The sequence below is a fragment of the Cebus imitator genome, unplaced genomic scaffold, assembly GCF_001604975.1.
Source record: "Cebus imitator isolate Cc_AM_T3 unplaced genomic scaffold, Cebus_imitator-1.0 Scaffold29, whole genome shotgun sequence".
Taxonomy (NCBI): Eukaryota; Metazoa; Chordata; class Mammalia; order Primates; family Cebidae; genus Cebus; species Cebus imitator.
In genome coordinates this window covers 2,515,165-2,535,345 of record NW_016107344.1, presented here as the reverse complement: position 1 = coordinate 2,535,345, position 20,181 = coordinate 2,515,165, and the positions used below count along the sequence as shown (strand labels likewise).

The window sequence follows — 20,181 nt, the reverse complement described above, 5'->3', positions numbered from 1 at the left end:
TTGACCAGGATGGTCTTGATCTCTTGACCTCGTGATCCACCCGCCTCGGCCTCCCAAAGTGCTGGGATTATAGGCTTGAGCCACCGCGCCCGGCCTGAAAGATTTAATTTTCGTATTGCAATCCTAACCAAATTTCTATGGCCTCAATTAACTAAGAAACGTTTCCCAGTCAGCTTTTATTTGTTAGGAAGCAAAGACTTTATTTAGGTTTTAGAAATAAAATTTCCAAAGGTGCAAGGATCGCTTGGGCCCAGGAGTTTGGGAACAGCCTGGGCAATATAGTCATACCCTGTCTCAAAAATAAACAAATAAATAACAGCTGAGCATAGTGCCACACACCTTAGTCTAGTGACCAGGGAAGCTGAGGCAGGAGGATCACTTGAGCCCAAGAGTTGGAGGCCACAATAAGCTATAATTGTAGCACTGCACTCCAGCTTGGGAAACAGAGCACGACCCTGTTTCAAAAAATAAAAAATAAAAAAATAAAATAAATTAGTAAAATTTCCATTTAAAATCCTATTTTGAACAGTTATTTATGGTGTCAAGGAGAACATTCTGATTCCATTTGTCATTTTCAAATAAGACATCTATATGAAGTTAAGAGCCATCTCCCTTGCCTCAAACCATGAGAATATTGACCAGACTGTTCATCTGGTAACTATTGTTTAAAAGAAAACTACAAAAAAAATTGGAACATCTTTTCTAATTATGAAACTACACCATCATAGTTTTATGATTATGCAATTCTTTGTAATATAGAGTCTACCTAACAATGAATTAGTTATTTTAAAAAATGAGGTGAATATCAGCTAGCTCTTTTTTTCATTTCATAAATGTATTAGTATAATACATATTATATAGGTCGTTGAATGTGGTGATTCTCTAAAAAAGTGCAAAGCAAGGTCAAATTGGAATGCAGATGAGGTCATAAACTTTAAAAAATAGTCAATAAAGCAATTAATGTATCAACAGTGTGTGCTATTAAGCAGTAATGTAATGATGCCCCTGATCACACCAGGGTCCTCTGAATGTTTATAAACAGGCAGGGAAGCTGGGCTCTATAGACATTTCACATGGATGCTGAGGAAAAATAGCAACATTTATTTAGCCTGGAAATTGGTAATATAACTCTATTTTGAATGCTTCCAATAAGCTGAAAATATACATATTACAAACCGTACTTTGAATAAATAAAATTGAAACATGCAAAATATACATCAGAGCCATTTTATATACTTTTCAATTATTGTATACATTCATTGTAATAAATTTAAGTAAAACGTTTGAAAATTAAAAATCAAATCTCTCCTCTGTAAGATGCCACTTTTGCAAGTAGTCTTAGTTAACAGTTTAGTTTGAATTATTTCCCCAATTTTTCTCTCTATGATATACATATTATACGTATCATCTGGACTGTGTATGATGTATGCCTATCTTTTATATATGCATAGATATTATACTAATGGAATCACATAACATCTAGTCTTTATTTTTCTCCATTTTATTCAGTTGCGTGTTTATTTTAAACACTTTAAAAATTACTGAGAATAAAAGAAATCATCTATAACAGTATATAAGTTAATATTCAGTGGAATTGAAAATATCTTGCTATCTATTTTTAGGTATCTCAGATTATCATGGTTTTAGTACCCTAAAATCTATTGGAAAATCACTATTGAAAGTCTGCTATAGAAATATTAATAAAATGTTTAGTTAATTTATATTCCTAAATAAAACAAGTAGCTATACCTGTGTCATTCTTCTCCTCTCAATTGTTTAAATGGACTGTCTAGTATTTGGACTTTGTTTCTAATACCACATTTTAAAGGTATCTTCAAGCTATACTGAATTCCATATCCCAGTGAAAAAGAGATTATTCAGTTGTATTTGTTTTGTTATGATCATTAATTCATAAGAGTGCCAAGAAGATGCAGGAATGCTTAAGTTTCTAATCTGGTTGTTGTGATGAAGAGACTTTATGATATGGTTTGGCTGTGTCCCCACCCAAGTCTTATCTTGTAGTTATAATCCCCATGTGTCATGGGAGAGACCCGGCGGGAGGTAATTGAACCATGAAGCCAGTTACCTCCATGCTGTTCTTGTGATAGTGGGTGAAATCTCGTGAGATCTGATGTTATAAGGGGCTTTTCCCCCTTTGCTCAGCACATTTCCTTCCTGCTGCCATGCGAAGGACATGTTTGCTTCCCCTTCTGTAGGTTTCCCGAGGCATCGCCAGCCATGCACAACTGTGAGTCAATTAAATCTCTTTTTATTTTTTAATTAATTACTCTGTCTCTGGCAGTTCTTAATAGCAGCGTGGGAACAGACTAATATACCTCACCACTAAAAAAAATAGACAATGTGTTAATTTATAAAGTTTTAGGTGGTATTTATGTCTAAGAGAATAGATATAGTGACTTGATTCATGGCTAGGATTGACTGTCGTTTTTCTGCACATTTTTTTTCTCCAGATTGTATAAAGAGTGTGCAGCATTGCATTGAAATCAAAGAGCATAATCCACCCCAACTCCAACATGCAAACACATGCACATACACAACTAAACATTTATTTTACTAATTTACGTGCTTTTGTAGTTGAGACAAGATTAGTTATTGTTAGTCACACTGCAGTTATTATTACAGAGATGGGTTAGTACAGCGCATCATTCATTGAATAAGTAAATTTTATATCAGTCATGCAAATGAGCTATCCTGATGCCTGGCAGAAACCAAAAGACAATTATAGCTCATAAACTTTGATACAGTCCATAGTTGAAGAAAAAAACAATTCCAAGCTTGTTACCATTTGAAATTTCAAATAACCTTTAAGAGAAAAAAGGTGTAAATTTAACTCTATATGAAATATACTAGGCATAGTTACTTGTTCATGGGTCAAATTATGGAAATAATTTAAATATGCAACATAATCATAACTGCTTATGTTTGAATACATTTTATATTAATATTTTAATAATTGTGGAGCTTGTAGGCTATATATGCCCGAAGGTATTTTCATATTCATTCAACAAAAATAAGATTTATTGCCAGGGATTGATCTTGGCACTGTAGTAAAGAAGACAGAAAGAATATATATTCTTGTCAAGGTTGAGTAAGTAAATACACAAAGGCATTTTATCTTGCAATAGACACAATGGAAAAGATAAATATTGAGAATAATAGTAGAGACTATAACAGACAATGATGGCTATGCCAGTAAGTTACAATTTAATGAGAAGATGAGAGCTGAACTGAGATCCAAATGATCCAGGTAAGTGATAATTAGGAGGAGGAGTTTATCAGGTAGAAATAACTAAAAGTGCAAGTCATCTGAGGCAAGGATTCTCATGGATTTTAGAAGAATTTGGAGACAGCCAATACAAAGGGAACAAGGACATTGAGATGGAGGGTCCACATATATAAACAAACTTTTAAAATCATCCTAAAAAAACTGTATAGGAAATTATTGAAAACCTAGTAATCACTAAAAACAGAAAACATACACATATTCTACTTTATAAACTTTTTTGTATATTATTTTGCTAAACGAGAAAAAAGATAGCCAAAGTCATTTAATGGAATCATGTTGAAAGTAAATTTAGAGTTAAATTATTCCTTTACAATTCATCATATGCAGATGAATTTCCTTTTTATTATTTACTTTCTTGGGACTAACCAATGTGTAAGATTCCATTTTAGTGTTAGAGTCTTGAAAAAAACTCTTTGCATTCATCCAATCCAAATATTTCCTCTCTAACCTTTGAAAAATGAGGAAACCAAAGACCAGATGGTTCCAGTGATTTGTCCTAGGTCAAAACAAGCTGTACCAGGAAAGGCTCTAGAAGTAACATCATCAGAGCACTCAGGCAGTATGTGTTTTTCTACCGCAACACAGGCAAATCTGTTACAGAAACACTCAAGAGAGAGAAAAACGAAGTTGGTTTGGAAATGTAGATTATAGCTACCTTAAAAGCATTTGACAATTTTCATGAGTACATAAATGTCTGACTTAAGTAATTCTTAAAGCAACTCTAGTAGATGGCAAATGTTATGCCAGTCATTTTTAAAGAAATATATGGTGAACGGTTTCCCTGTTTAATCTTACAGTAAGTGGAATCTGACGTAGTAAAGAGGTTTCCTGGATCCTAGTCTAATGTTTGATAAAGTTACAATTTTATTTACATCTGTTTTCATAAAATTTTGAATGTTACAACTTGGTATAAATATTTATTTGTATAATGTGAATAAAAGAAATATAAATTACAGCAAGATATATCTAATTATGAGCATTTGTTTCTTGTCTTTTTAGTTGCTATTTATTAGAATATAATACTCAGGATGAGAACTTTTATAAAAAGTAGCTTTTCAATAGAATAAAATATTTTTCATAGGATTATCTCAGTGAAAATAAGAGTGAGTTTGTGACACGGGGGCCCGCCTGAGGGTGGAGGCTGGGAGAAAGGGGAGGAGCAAAAACAACACAAAAACCTGTTGGATGCTAGGCTGAGCGCCTGGGTCATGAAATAGCCTGTATAACACACCCCTGTGACATTAATTTACCTGTATAAGAAACCTGCACATCTACCCATGAACATAAAAGTTTTTTTTTTAATGAGTGAACTTATGAAGTAAAGTTTTATGATTACTGTTGCCAGAGCACACACGTAACTTGTGTTTTAATTTGAGAATATTTTTAAAGCCATCTGCAGCATCTCTAGGAATTCTGAGAATGTAATCATTTCCCAATTAGCTTCTCAAAAAAGGATAAAGTAAAACAGTGAATAATCCAAAGAATATTTCTATTCTAATTGTCTAATTACTTTTATATTTTCTCTTTCTTTTTATTTTTTTTCACACTCATTTTTTCATGAATTGGATATGAAAACATTTTTTTTTAGTGACCCAACTCTAATGGATAGTAGAGGGGAACAAAGCGTTCTTTCACTGTAAGTAATCTGCAAATTTCATTCTACAAAGTGACTTTTTATTTTTTTAATTAAAAAAAATTTTATGTGCCAAATGCCTAATCTCATTTATTATTTTTATCCATTTTTCTTCTTTAACTTTTGTTTTAAGTTCTGTGGTACATGTGCAGGATATGCAGGGTTTTTTCGTACGTAAATGTATGCCATGGTGATTTGCTGCACAGATCAACCTGTCACCTAAGGTTTAAGCCTAACATCTGTTAGCTATTCTTCCTGATGCTATCCTTCCCCCTGTCTCCTTGACGTGCCCCAGTGTGTGTTCTTCCTCACCATGTGTCCATGTGTCATCATTCAGCTACCACTTATAAGTAAGAACCTGTGGCATTTGGTTTTCTGTTCCTGCATTAGTTTGCTGAGGATAATGGCTTCCAGTTCCATCCATGTCCCCGCAAAGGACATGATCTCATTTCTTTTTATGGCTGCATAATATTCCACGGTGTATATATATCACATTTTATTTATCCAGTCTATGACTGATAGGCATTTGGGTTGATTGCATGTCTTTGCTATTGGGCACAGTGCTACAATGAACATATGGGTGCATGTATCTTTATAATAGAATGGTGTGCAGTCCTTTGGGTGTATGCCCAGTAATGGGATTGCTGGGTCAAATGGTATTTCTGTTTCTAGATTTTTGAGGAATCACCACACCATCTTCCACATCGTTGAACTAATTTACATTTCCATCAGCAGTCTAAAAGTGTTCATTTTTCTCCACAATCTCACCAGCATCTGGATTGTTTCTTGACATTTTAATAATCACCATTCTGACTGGCATGAGATAGTATCTCAGATGGTTTTGCTTTGCATTTTTCTAATGATCAGTGTTGTTGAGCTTTTTTCATGTTTGTTGGCTGCATGAATGTCTTCTTTATAAAAGTGTCTGCTCATGCAAAGTGACTTTTTAAATATTGATAACTTTTTCTTTTAAAGGCAATGACAATGCTGAGCAGAATCATTAGCACTTAAAGAAAGAAAATAATCTCATAGGAATCAGAAAATACTCCATTAAAAACAATAGGGCATCTTTTCTCCCTTGGTTACTTAATATATAATTTTAATGTAAATATATATATATGAAGAAGCATGCATATGCTACTTTAGCTCTATCTCTGTCTGTTGCAGAATTGCATTATTGAGTCTGACAGGATTACCATTCATGTAAATCTGCAGTTCTGTGTCAATTTTTAAATTTGCATATGTGTGAAAACTTACAGAAGTTATAGAAATATGGTAGATACTTGGCTGACAACAACAAAAAACCCACCTCAAACTGTCCTGAACAAATAAAGCACAAAACCCGAAAATAAGTTGGCTCTCATACTAGAAAGGCCATGATATACAAGCTTCAGTCATAACTTCATCAGATATTCTGCTTGATTTCTCTTTCATTTTCTAGGTTCTTCTTTGCTTTGTCTTAAGATGTATCTTCTGGCGGAGTTCCTTATAGTAGTGCATGCAAGTGTTACAAAATTTCTTGAGCTCACAAGCTCACATAGCTACCTAGAACCATCAAGCACAAGTCCCAGGCTTCCCTCTAATTGGACCAATTTGTTCATTGACTTACTCTGAAATAATCTCTGATGTCTAAGGAATATCATGTGCAGATTGGCTTAAATTAGATTATATCCCTGTCCTCAAACCAACCATTGTACAAGGAAGGAATATTGTTATATGGATTGGTAAAGCATCCAGGGGCCCCCTTTGGAGACAGGAGTGGAGTCATCATTTCTAAACTCTGAGAATGTATGATGTACAAAAACACCAAATCCTACAATGTATCTTGTTAAAAAAAGTAAGAAACAAACAAAAGTATATTTATAATGAGAATGAATGTAGGGAATTTTTTAAAATGTTTATTAAAATGTCATTTATACCATGGATATATATATTATAAACTTTTAAGTATTTCAGTTACTATAAAGACTATATTATGTTAACTTCATCATGAAGTTAAAATGATTGTACAAATGATCTTATTCTCTTATTACTCAATACTTTTTATAAATACAATTTTTAATAATTGCAAATTTTCACATTTTTCATGAATAACATTCACAGAGAGTTTAACATTATTATTGTAGTTAATATAGAATATAGTTATTCTACATCATATTTATATTTATACTAGAGAAGGCTTGATACAGGACTATTGGAAGTGTGCTTTTTGACATAAGTTCTCCGAATTAAAACAGGATAATAGTTATATTTTGCTTAATAAATCTGCAAGATTCTTTTTGGGTCCTATTTAACTGGTGGCGGGAATAGGATTTCCAAAAGGTTTATTAATTAAGCCAGGAAATATTTATTGAACCCACCATATGCAACTTATCATCCAAAACATTGTGAACAGAAAAAAAAAGTCTCTTTCCTTTCACTACCCATTCTAGTGGAGAGGGACAAAAAATAAGCAAATAAACAAGTAAAAAATTAGCATGTCAACCATTTTTAAGTGCCATAAAATAATAAATAAATAAAGTAAGTGGATGAAAGTCAGGGTTGTGGGTACAAATGTGGATTAGGTAAATAACATACATGGTGGAATATTATGCAGCCATGAAAAAGAATGAGATCATGTTCTTTGCAGCAATATGTATGTAACAGGATGCCGTTATATCCTAAGCAAACTAACACAGGAACAGAAAACCAAATATTGGATATTCTCACTTATAAGTGGGAGTAGAGCTTAACGTGCACATAAAGAAGGGAGCATCAGACATTGTGGCCTATTTGAAGGTGGATGGTTGGAGGACAGAGAGGATTGAAAAATTACCTATTGGGTACTATGCTTATTACCTGAGTGACAAAATAATGTGCACACCAAACCTTCAATAAACACAATTTACCTAGATAACAAACCTGCATATATAACCTTGAACCTAAAATAAAAGTTAAAGAAAAAAGAAGGACTTTCTTGTAAAGTGAAATTTGAACAGAGACCAAAAATGGGAAGAAGCAGGCCAAGAAAATCTTCAGCTCTTGGGGAAGGGTTGTTGGAGCACTGGTGGAAATGATCAAGGTTTGAGGAGAACATAAATGTAAGGGCCCAAATCAGGTGCTTGTTGGTTTCTTTCAGAAACAGAGAATTAGGGAAGAATGTAAGAGTGGAGATGAGAGTCCGCAGGGACTGGAGCATGGACCACCTTGTATCATGTACATAGGCAGACTTCAGATTTCAGTCGCAAAAGAGAAGCTACTGCAGAATATTAAGCATAAAGATGATATTCTCTGACATATTTTGGAAGGACTATCTGGGTTTCCAGATTGAGAGTAGGCTATGAGTTGGGAGAGTGCTTTATGCTTTATACTCATATAGTCTGGGCTTTCAGTGTGGCAGTCACTATTTTAACAATTACCTGAATTACCTCATTTTATTCTGCCAACAATCCTATGAAGTAAATGCTGTTTTTGTCCCCAATTTACACATTAGTCAATGAGGCTGAGAGTAGATCTGGTGTTAAAGGAGTAGAGGTAGGAGTGACAATTGAGATGTGCTTGATGGGGACTGCAGCACCTGAACTTGTAGCCTTGGTGTGATCTTTTCTCAGGTCTCATTCATCCTCTCTTACACAGCTAATTAGGACCTGGTTAAAAGTATAGTGGCCAAAGGTAGTGCAGATTTAATTAACCATCAAGATAACTGTATTATTTTAATAAATACTTATTTTTTGAAAAGCATTTTAAAAATAAAACAAATCAGAAGAACCTATACATACAATTATGATTGCTTTCATTAGTTTAAGACTGTTTAGTTCTTAGAACATAGTAAATGTGGGAAAACAGAAAACTTAAATTAGGAAACAAACTGTTTACCTGTAGTCAAATAGCATAAAGTTAAACATAAATATATAACTTAAGCTACAAGCAATGTAGACAATAAATGGCTTATGGCATCTAGATCATGCTGAAAAGTAGAAAGTAAGATATATAGAGAAAGCTAATAAAATATTTTTATCTATATTTTCTTAAATATAAACTTAAATACAATTGTTCGATGGTGTTACTTAAGCCAGTGACCATAGTCTATGGTCTAATTTCTCTTGACTAATTTATTCCTTGCAACAAAGACCTGGAGAGAAAATCACCATGATGCTCATGCCTGCCCAGTCCTCTTTCAATGATGTAATGAATACTTTTTTGTCTCACTTCAGGGTTACAATTGCAAACATGTAATGAATGGTGGAAGAGCTGGGAGATAGATAGATAGATACTCTCTCCTATGTTTTTCTAAATACATACACACATTTATGTGTGAATGATTATATAGATATATATGATATATGTTTGTGTGTGTTTGTCGTGTGTGTAGTGCAGTGTAAAACAGGTTACGTGATTATTTTGCCCAAAATATCTCTTATTGAATATAAAATAATTTTTTAATCAGAGAAATTTTTGACATGAATTATTTTAAGTTGAAGAATACATATATGCTTTTGCTTTGAAAAACTATATTGCCTGTCTTCAGAAATGTATGTGCATGCCCAGATACACCACTTATAATTAAAATGTCGGTAGTGTCTAAGGTGTTTTGTCTGTGAATAATTTTATGTGGTCTTTATTTTCTTTCTTTCTGTTGACTCTCACTTGCAGTGTTTGGATGGCATTTTTGGTGTAATTGCTAATCTTTACAATAAGACTAATTACACACACACACACGCGCACACACATACACACGCACCCATATCTGAAAGCATCCTTTCCAGAAGGCATATTTTAAAAACAAATAAAGAAATTGAAATGAACTAGATGTGAATGGATTTACATTCTTCTAATTAAATATTTAGACAACGTATTCATGTAAAAAATCTAAAAGCAAGGGAGAGATACAGCATAAGGACTAGCACACAGTAACACTGAGTAAATAGACTAATAATTTTTTTAGTGCTTCTAAGATCTCATTCAAACCTTTCAACAATCTATAAGGTCAGTATTATTATTTTCATTTAAAAATGAGAAAAATGGTTAATTTGCCCAAAGGATTTTAACATAAATCATTCTGACCTCAAAGTTATGACCTTTAAACCAAATAATTAAATGTAATTATGTGAAGAATGGAAGTATATATTTAGAAAAATTAAAAAGTTGTATAGAGATGCCAGTTGACTTGTCATATGCGAAATAATACAGCAATGAAGTTAAATTTTCTGAGTAAGAATGGGAGAAAACAGCAAAATCATTTGTTTCCTAACTATGAGCTTCTACGTCAAGTGGGATTCCCCTGTAGGTGAACTGCCTTATTTCTCAGAAATTTTATAAACATTTTGCTTGACAAACATAAATAAACTTTGTATTCCTAATTACATCTTCAAATTTCTTACTGAAAATTTCCCTCGTGAAGTCATGGAACATAGAGTAAATTTAAATATATGTCAAGACCAAGAATTAACATTGTTACTTTTAAAAATACATTTATAAAATAATTCTGTTTGAAATTAAGAAACAAATGTTGCCCAAAAGATTCAAGAATCTAGATGTTGTTATCTCTGTTTTTCAGAATCTCTGCTTAAAGAATATGGAGTCACTGTTTGTTTACAAGGCAGAGTTTCAGGGGAGTGGTAGCCTGAGCAAGTTAGTTTTGAGAGGTGCCAGAAATTATCTAAGACATTTCTGAGAGGAAGGCTTGATAGATGGGATGAGGAGGTGGAGTGATCCTCATTCCAGGAGAGCCTGGGGTAGGTAGGGCCTGAAGACAGCTTTCACATATATAACAAATTTAACCACAGCAGAGAAGGCTATTTTTGGTCCTACCTTTATAACCAAATATTGGATTATGATCAAGCTCTTATATTCAAATAGTTGCCTATATCTACTTTTATAGATTTGGTGTAATTATGACTTTTTAGTGTTTCTTGGCAGTCCATTCTATAGCAAAATGTATATTTTATAGGATCTGATATACGAGATTGATTATTGTATTAGGCCATTTTTGCATTGCTTAGGTATTGCTATAAAGAAATACCTAAGACTGGGTAATTTATAAAGAAAAGAGGTTTAACTGGCTCAAGCACTCACTGCAGGCTGTACAAGCTTGGGGATGACACCACTCAGCTTCTCGGGAGGCCTCAGATAACTTTTACTCATGGTAGAAGGTAAAGCAAGAGCAGACACTTATGGTGAAAATAGGAGCAAGAGAGAGAATGAGTGGGGCAGGGGTGCCCCATGCTTTTAAATGATCGGATCTCAGGAGAACTCACTATCCTGAAGACAGCATCAAGCCATGAGGGATCTGCTCCCATGATCCAAACACCTCCCACCAGCCCCTACCTCCAGCACTGGGGATTATAATTCAACATGAGATTTGAGCAGTCAATCAATATCCAAACAATATCAATTACTTAATTTTATACTTGTATTACTGGAAAATAAGTTACTATTGAAGTAATTTTCTGTTATACATTTTACCTGTATCATAAATGTTAGGGTTATGTTAATTTTCAACTTTTGCTCTTTGGCATTTAATAATATTTTATGTATTTAATAACATTTTCAATAAGCATTATTTTAAGTATTTAATGTTTGCCATTGACATGAGAAATCAGAAAGTGTATAAACATAGGTTGCATTCAATAAGTAAAGAGCTTTACCTTATAGAATAGCAAGAATTCAATTAATTAGGTAATAAGATAGAAAATTTTCTTCTTTTTGCTAGAAATTGTATAATTAATAGAATCTAATAAAATGTAATACTTCAATAAGTTTAAATTGAATCAAGTTTTAGATAAGTAATTAAGTAATGAAAAATTAAATCCTCAAGTTTTTTTTTTAGTGTAAATGAATTATCTTTTACTTTTTTATGCTTAGTCTTATTTAACCATATTCTGGAAATATCTTTATAAACAGTGTATATTCTATTTATTTGTATATTCTCTTAATAGATATAATGTGTAGAATATGGTACACATTTAAAATAGACTGTTTATGGCAAAACACATGGAGCTTACTTCAATAAGCACTGCACAAAGGCTGTGATAAAATAAATATAGCTTATAAAACAGCTTGGAATCAGCATGTGTGTTTTTATGTATTTTTTGTTTATTTTGTTGTAGATTTATACTAAAGTTTACTGTAATGCTCTTTACTACTTAAAAGATTTAGCTAGAAGATTTGTTTCTTTGACAAACATTTATAAGCTCCTACTGGGTGCCAAATACTAGGCAAGGAGTAGGATATAAAATAGAAAAAAAAAAAGGAATAAGCAAAACTTTTATGAATCTTAAAAATTAGCGATTGATAAAATTTTAAATAAGAGCATGCAAAGGAATGTATGATTATAAATTGTGATAAGGATTATAATAGAAAAATAAAAACACATGAGAAAGGATGAAGGGATCAACTTTATATCATATCAAGAAGTGTCTTGTAGGAAGTAATATTCAAATTGTGATCTGAAGGACAGATAAAAATTTCTAGAACATAGGAGTGAGATTAAATTGGTTAGAAACTGTAGAAGTTGGCCAAGATAATAAATCTTGTCTGATTTTAGAAGAAAAACAATTTTACATAGAGGAGTGCATAATCCCATTATACTCTTACAAGATTACCTTGTGTGTCTTGTGGGAAATGGACTTTGACTTGGATGAAATCATTTGTGTGTATGTGTATGCATGAGAATATGTGGTGTGATGAAGATCATCTCTTGATGGATTGAATGGGGCTGGTGAGGGAGATAGAGGCTTTAAGAATGTCCCAGTTTGGGAACATGAGCAAATGCAAACGAGTGTTGCCTTTATTGAGATCAAGAAGTGAGAAAAGGAACAAGTTGATGGAAGGATCAGAAGAGATAGATAGATAGATAGATAGATAATTTAAGTTAGTGTCATTGCCACATAAATGATATTTAAAACAGTGGGAATAAAATATATTACCTTGAGAAAAGAAAATAAGTGTTCAGCACTGAGCCATGAGGAATGTCAGCAGTCAGTAGTTAGAGAATTAGATACGGAAAAAGAGAAAACAGTGGAGGGATCGGAGAAGGTAACTAGCAGATGGTGGCGTGAGCAAAGCTAGAGAGGAAAAAGAGAGGGATAGGAAGGAGGAAAAAAGGAGAGAGATTTAAGTATATTATGTTCAGTCAAATGGTGTAAAATGAGCATAGAAAAGAGTTTGTGATTTGACAGACAGGTGGTCTTAGAAATGTAGTATTTGGAGTTGTACAGGGGGTATGATTGGAATAGGTGGCTCTTTCAAGAATTTTGCACATGAGTGAGAGATGAGAAATTAGATATTTGAAGGAGATGTGGATTTGGTTGTGTTTATCTTAAAATGAGATTCACTATAGGATGTTTGTATGTTGTAATATTTCATTAGAGAAGAATGCTGAAGATTCAGGAGAAAGAAGTCTTTAAGAAAACATAAATTATAAGGAAGGGAATGGCCTCTAGAACACAGATGGTTAGATGAATTTTTAATAAGAAGAGAGATACCTTCACTGCTTTAATGAATAAGACAATAGAAACAATATATTCAGAACCATGTAGAGTGACAGACTTTGGATAAAATATGAAGGAGTTTCAAATGTCTTCTATTTTCTCAATGAAATGTGATGCAAGATTTCACTGGAATTTAACAAGGGCATTCAGTTACTACAGTAATGGAAAGACATACTACGAGAAAGTTTGCCTAGGCTCCATCTTTGCGTGCATTCCAAGTCAGTAACACTAAAAGAAGTAAAAACTCCAAAGTTCTCATTTCATTTTTGTCCTGGATTTAACCTCTTTGCTCTGATACTGATATTTTATCTGAACTCAACACTTACAACTTGTCGAACCAAAACAAAACAACATGTCTTTCTTTGCTACCCATATATGGATATTCAGCATTAGAATAAAATACAATTTTGTGTTGTTCCTTATAAATAAAATGTATTTTCTTTATAAATACAATGTATATGATTTTTGGCCTTAATAGCTTCATGTACATATAGACCTATATAACTGTATATAAGTGTATATATGATGTTTGGCCTTAATAAATTCATATGTATACATCTATACATATACATATATGTTCATATATTCATATTCATATATATACATATAAACATCCATACATTTATGTACATATATGTGAAGTTATTAAGGCCAAAAATCATATACATTTACATACAGTTGCATATGTATAATATATGTATTATTATAGAATGACATGTATAATATATTTATATATAATATATATTCTTACAGAAGATAATCAGTAGCTTAAACTAAGAAAAGAAGCAATCCATATATAAATCCATATATAAATCTCTGATCTGTAATTCACATACTTTTACAAAAGGAGTCCAAATAATTATATTTTGTAATCTATGTAGAAAAACTAAAATAGGAGCATACATTAATGTCTTATAGTACATATTACTTTTTAAACACATATATCTGCACAATGGTTACCTTAAAGAAACTTGTAAAATAGCATGCTATGGAATAGTATTTATTTTTCCTGCAGTCATGCAGAAATTGCAATCGCTTTTATTTTGCAGATGGATAATCCTAAGCAAGGGGAAAAATCAGTGTTTTTTTTTTTTTCGTATTTGGTTTGCAGAGTTACTTTACCCTAAATACCTTACAAGATCTATCTGAAAATTATCATTTAAATTGGATCCTAAATTTCAGCTTCTGAGCATAATTCTCCTGTTTTTGTATGGTCAGTGATAGCAACTATAACAGCAACAACAACAAAACTCCAAAGTAACAAAAATTATAATGCAAAACAATAACAAACCATCAATAACTGAATCTCTATACATTGAAAACATCATTTATATATCTGATAAATTAATCTTTCATATGTTTAATTAAATGGTTGAACGTTTAGTGTTTCTTTTTACTTACGAAAGAGCTTTAAAGTATTTTAAAGGATATAACAGGTATGAAAGCAATATTTAGCAAATTTTCACTTGTCTGCATTATCTGCTTCCTCTAAATATTACATTTTTGCCTTTAAAATCAGCATTCCTTCAATTGCCTCATAGCTATTTTCTATCCAAAATCTGATGGGGTAGAGCATTTCCAGTGAGGAGATCAGGTTTTACCAGAAGCACCATTTCCCAGCACTCTTTTCTGGTAGAAGCTGAGTTCCTGGTGGAAATGATGCTGCTACTAGGATGATCTGAAGTACTCTGGAGAGAGACCTTCTGCTCAGTTACCATTCAAACTGGAACCTGCTATGACAGTTGTCAACAGTGCCCTTTCTGATGTCTCCCAGTTGTGTTCCATTTAGAATAAGTACTTAAAGAGACACCTGCTAGGAAAGCCAGAATAGAGAAGCTGCATGATTCTGGCAAACATATGTAGACAATAATATCCCTTTCCTACCTTGGGCAATAACTTAATAAAGCCTTTAAGACAACAGAATCTTAAGTAGTCATCCTTTCTGTTGTTGATGAGAAGGAGGGATATGGATACCAGCATCAAAACTTTCTTTGTGTGCCTGCAGCTGTGATCTGGGCACTACCATGTTATCCTGCTGCTATGACTCTCCAGCCATATGCTGCCGTTTATAGTACAGCCTATGATTCAGGCTGCAATGCTTGTGAAATTGGCATAAAGGCTGTCATCACTGTACTCTATACACCCTGCAAGCCAGGTTTTTCTTCTTCCTATGAAAATTAGACAAGATCCACCAAATGTCAAGCATATAAATGGTATATATTCTAAATATATAAAGGTGTACCATTCAAGAGGAGCAAAATATTATTTATTAGTTATCACCTAGGTAGAAGTATAAAGACAATCTATTAACAGAAAGAGAAATAAAGTGACCCAACCCAAACCTGTTAAAGTTTTCTGGTAAAAAAGAAAAAGAATTTAAACATGATAGACTAAGTGTTTGGATCAATGTGGTGTGGAGGAGTGATCTGCTTTTCATCATTTGTGTTTAAATGGACAACAAAAATCAAAAATTAGCTTCAAATTTCAGAAGCCTGATTTTGATTTTGTCTTTATTCTCAGGAATTAAACAATGAAACCATGATAATAAAGATGGTCCTATGGATAAAAACAAAGGTAAAATAAACTCTTGGCACTTTCCCCTTTCCCAAACATCAGATTTATCTTTTTTTTTATTACTTGATTACAGATGAAGTGTAATATCCTGGACTAGATATAGGTCATAAAAGTGACAAATTACAGTTTGTATCTGTTTTTCCCATCTACCCTGACTTCCAGCTAAAGGGACTTGTTTTACCTGCCTTGCCTCAATGTTGACTTCTGTTGTTCATATTAGTTTGGACCCTTGCTGTGTTTATGGAATTGCTACTCTGAGTAAAATATTGTATGTATGGTAAGAAGGCATGTGTCTTATGGAGGATGATCTGCAGTTTATTTATGAAAAGTCATTTGAAACTCAAATAATTATTTTACTGGAAAAAATTCAGGGACTGAAAGATTTCCATAGAGAAAATGAATTTTACCCAAAGGCTCAGTTAATCCTTAAACCATACCCATATGAAAGGTACCCAGTATAACTTTAAATACATCTCCAGTTTAGGTGTTCTTTAAATTGGCTGCTTGACATAGACTACCACCATATCTTCTACACATTTCTATTAATTATTCAAAATAATCAATTTTTTTCCTCCAGTATTTAAAACTAAAATAAATAAATAATCACATGCAACTGAAAAGTAATTTGCCAACAAGGGGATGTTAGAATTGACGAATATCAATTAGATCGATTGGAGGAGACAGTAGGCAGTTTGTGTATTTTTTCCTCAAAGGACAGAGGGACTGTCTCCTGTCTTACTTTGCACATGTCCTATCTTTCAGCAGAAATATTTGCTTGAAGGCCCTATTTTTCTCTACCAATTTCACCTTCTTATCCTTTCTTTAAAAATGTAGCAAATTCACCTCTTACAGACCATTTTCTGTGATTAACTATATCTCACTGATTACTGAATTGCTCTTCCACAGTTTTATTTAGAAATGTATTACTTTCCACTCATTGTAAAGTTCCTCTTGGAGGGGGATTATATCATAGCACTTGATGTATAAATATATTGCCTCTTACCATATTTTATGGCAATTATTTCTATTTCCTCTACTATGCTGAGATCTTCCCAAGGTCAAGTACATTATTTTTGTATTCCTGGCACCTAGTTATCTGGTTCCTGGCATGTAGTGTATATGTAATAAAGGTTTGCTGAATGACAGAATTAACAATACAGAAATGACTGTTGAAAGACTCTTCTATCTCCTTGTAACCTGTTCCACCTACCTCTTATCCTTACTCTAAAAAAATGTTTAGCATTAACAAGATTTTTTGAATTTCTCAGAAATGATTTTCAGCTTCCCGAACAGCAGATATCCTATATCAGCAAAGTGTTTAAAATCACGTTTTGTTAATAGTGTCACATTTCACTAGCTGGGTGCACTTGGGCAAGTTATTTAACATATCTGTGTTTTTCTTTTCCTAACAATCAAATGGGAATGATAATACCTATCTACCTAGTGGGATGGTGTTTAGTTTACATAACTTCATACACATAAGGCATTTAGGATAATGTCTAACACAGAGTAAATGTTGAAGTTGATGTTAGTTATTATTAGTCTTTATCCTAACAAAAAATCCAATGAGATAATTTGTCATTAGAATGGATTGTATCTTCCTCCCCAAATAATTCATATTTTATTGACATATTTCCAAATAGCCTTAAAAGTAATTCTTATTGTTATAATTCACTAATTTAAGGTAATCTATATTTCTGCTTTCTATGGTATGGCCTATCTGTGTTTCTTCTGTTCACTATAAATTCTACTAGGATAGACAGAGATGCTTTATCAGCATTTATCATGCTAGTTCATGGTGAAGGTAAGGACTTTTTAATGGAAGCTTTAAACCCACAATTTTCTTTTATTAGTTTAGTACAATGATTAATATTCTCAAAATAAACAAAGGAGTAAAAGCCTAAGCATCTATAACATAGACAGGCTTTTATTAGTGTCATATCAAAAGTCATTTAACTACTATGTGGTTAAAACTGTCTTATTTAAACCAGGTTATGTCATAACACTGCTGCAGAAAAGGTGAATAGTTCATATTGTACTGCCTCATTCAGTCGTTCACAATTAAACTCCACAACATAAAATTTCACTCTAAAGCTGTTTTCAACTCTCAGTTGGCCTAAGAACTGAAATTCTGTGCAACTTGTCATTTATGAATGGGATTTGTTTCTAAAATGTATAATTAAGCTCAATTGTTTGAAACTAGAAAGATGCTTTAATGTGTTTTAAGGAGTTAGGTGCATAGGCTAGGTCACAAACAATTTGCCCTTAAATTACCTCAAGAAACAGTTCTATGGAATATTACTAATACATAACTGTAACATGGGAAAATGCCTTCAGAAGCTAAAAATGAGATGCCAAGACTGCCTCACCCTCTGGACTACAATCTCCCCACTTCCCTTTCTGATCCAATTTCTGTACAGATGGAGGCAAGTCTTCCTTATTACAAGACTGTAATTTAAAGCTGAAATTTGAACCAGGTAGGGATTAGAGTGACTCTGAAAGGGAGTTGTAACTTGAAAGGGAGGTAGAGAATGGGGTTAGGTCAGGGAAAACAGAACTGAGATTTTTTTCTCTACAATCCTTTGCAGCTACTCCCTTACCTCAGTAGCTTCCAAAGTTGGGGGCACACTCCTGGAGAGGTAGTTGAGATGATGCATGGTAGTGTGTGGAATATATTAAAATTTCAATTCATTTGTTTCTTGGAGGTAAGAAATAAATTAAACTTCCAGTATTTGAAATACAGACAAACTCACCCCTATTGTGGTCATATGCAGCTTTGTAAGGTATGCTGAGGGAAGAGTAGGCAAACTCTAACATGGAAAATAATGGACCCTTTATCACACATTTGCTTTAACTGTAACTATCATGTTCCAGCTTCCAGTTTCCATACTCCTGTTAAGTAAAATAACAGTCCGATTATTACGCTGTAACTAAACTCATTCTTAATAAGTGGAGATGTGTTTGTTTTCAAATGGACAGTGTGCAAAAGTAAACATAATATAAGCAAATGCTAACAAACATTGGGAAAATGGCTTCTCTACTTTTAGAATACGTTTTATGTCAGATACATTATACTTTTTTAAAAACTAACATGATCTATCTGATCCAATAAGAAATAATATAAAAAAATGAAAATGTAAAGGTTATTTGAAATCAGATATTAAACTGTCCATTTGTTATGAATGATGACTTTTACCCGAGGCTTGTATCATGCCTTGATAGATAAACATACATGGACATAATTAAAAATGAATAGACTATTAGAGATTTATCTGCACATTTTATTTCTTAAACTTATTGACATATATGATCAAAGTATTCTGAAATGCTGGCCTAGACAACCATTCTGTCATCTCTTCCTTTTTCTTTGAGGGCTTCTAATATTGGTCTTTTTTTCCTAGCTGTCTGTGGAATGCTATCTAGTCTCATGAGCATTCTTTAATTAAATAGCCATATTTGTGCATCTTGCTTTTAGCAGTTTGCTTTTGTTTTTGCTTGTATCAACTCATGGCACTAGAAGGGATAAAAAAATAAAAGTGAGCCTTTACATTTTGGAAGGACTAAAGCATTATTTCCAAAGGCCTCATAGTTTTTAGTATATGGCTGGTGGGAAATAGGAAAAAATGTGATTGCTGAGAATTTGGATCCAAGAATTATGTTCTAGGGAAGCCACAAGAAGAACAAAATGTGGAGCCCCTCAAAGGGCTAATTCTCCCAGTGATACTACAATACAGTGAACTAGGACCTGAATTCAAAGGAAGCCAGGTAGCAGTTTCGGAGTATGGTTACATCTGGTTATATTTTACAGAGCATTAATTGGAAAGAAAATAGATATGCTAAATGTAAAACAGGGAAGAAAAGAAAGTCTCTGAAGCAATTTTGCTGTTTATCTGATACCTGCTGAATTTATATTTGCCAATATAATGCATGGGCAAAGAAAAGAAAGTGACTAGTGTTCTAACTTAGTTTATTTCTTTATCTTATTTCATTATTTTAAAGGCAGGGGAAGTACTAGTGTGAGTCATAGAGTTAAATTTCAATAAGAATTACTAGTGACTGAAGTTGCCAAAACCAGTTTCAGAGTTTCTATATCAATGTAATGGAGATGAGAACTATGTCAGAACATTCTTGTGAAAAATAAATGAGATAACAAACCAGGATTTCAGAGGGATATTTGTGGAAAATGCCATAGATCT

The 20,181-nt window shown here is 33.0% G+C and overlaps 1 protein-coding gene and 1 long non-coding RNA gene across 7 annotated transcripts in view; one reads left to right on the top strand and one right to left on the bottom strand.

Moving 5' to 3' along the window:
- PCDH9 (protocadherin 9) overlaps positions 1 to 20,181 on the top strand; it is a 907,179-nt gene that overhangs the window by 236,857 nt on the left and 650,141 nt on the right. The gene's annotated exons all lie outside the window — the stretch shown is intronic.
- LOC119470388 lies at positions 2,552 to 15,436 on the bottom strand. Its single transcript, XR_005199277.1, has 3 exons — positions 15,296 to 15,436; positions 14,372 to 14,470; positions 2,552 to 2,823 (listed from the first exon to the last, which is right to left on the bottom strand). It is a non-coding gene; the product is annotated as an uncharacterized LOC119470388 (long non-coding RNA).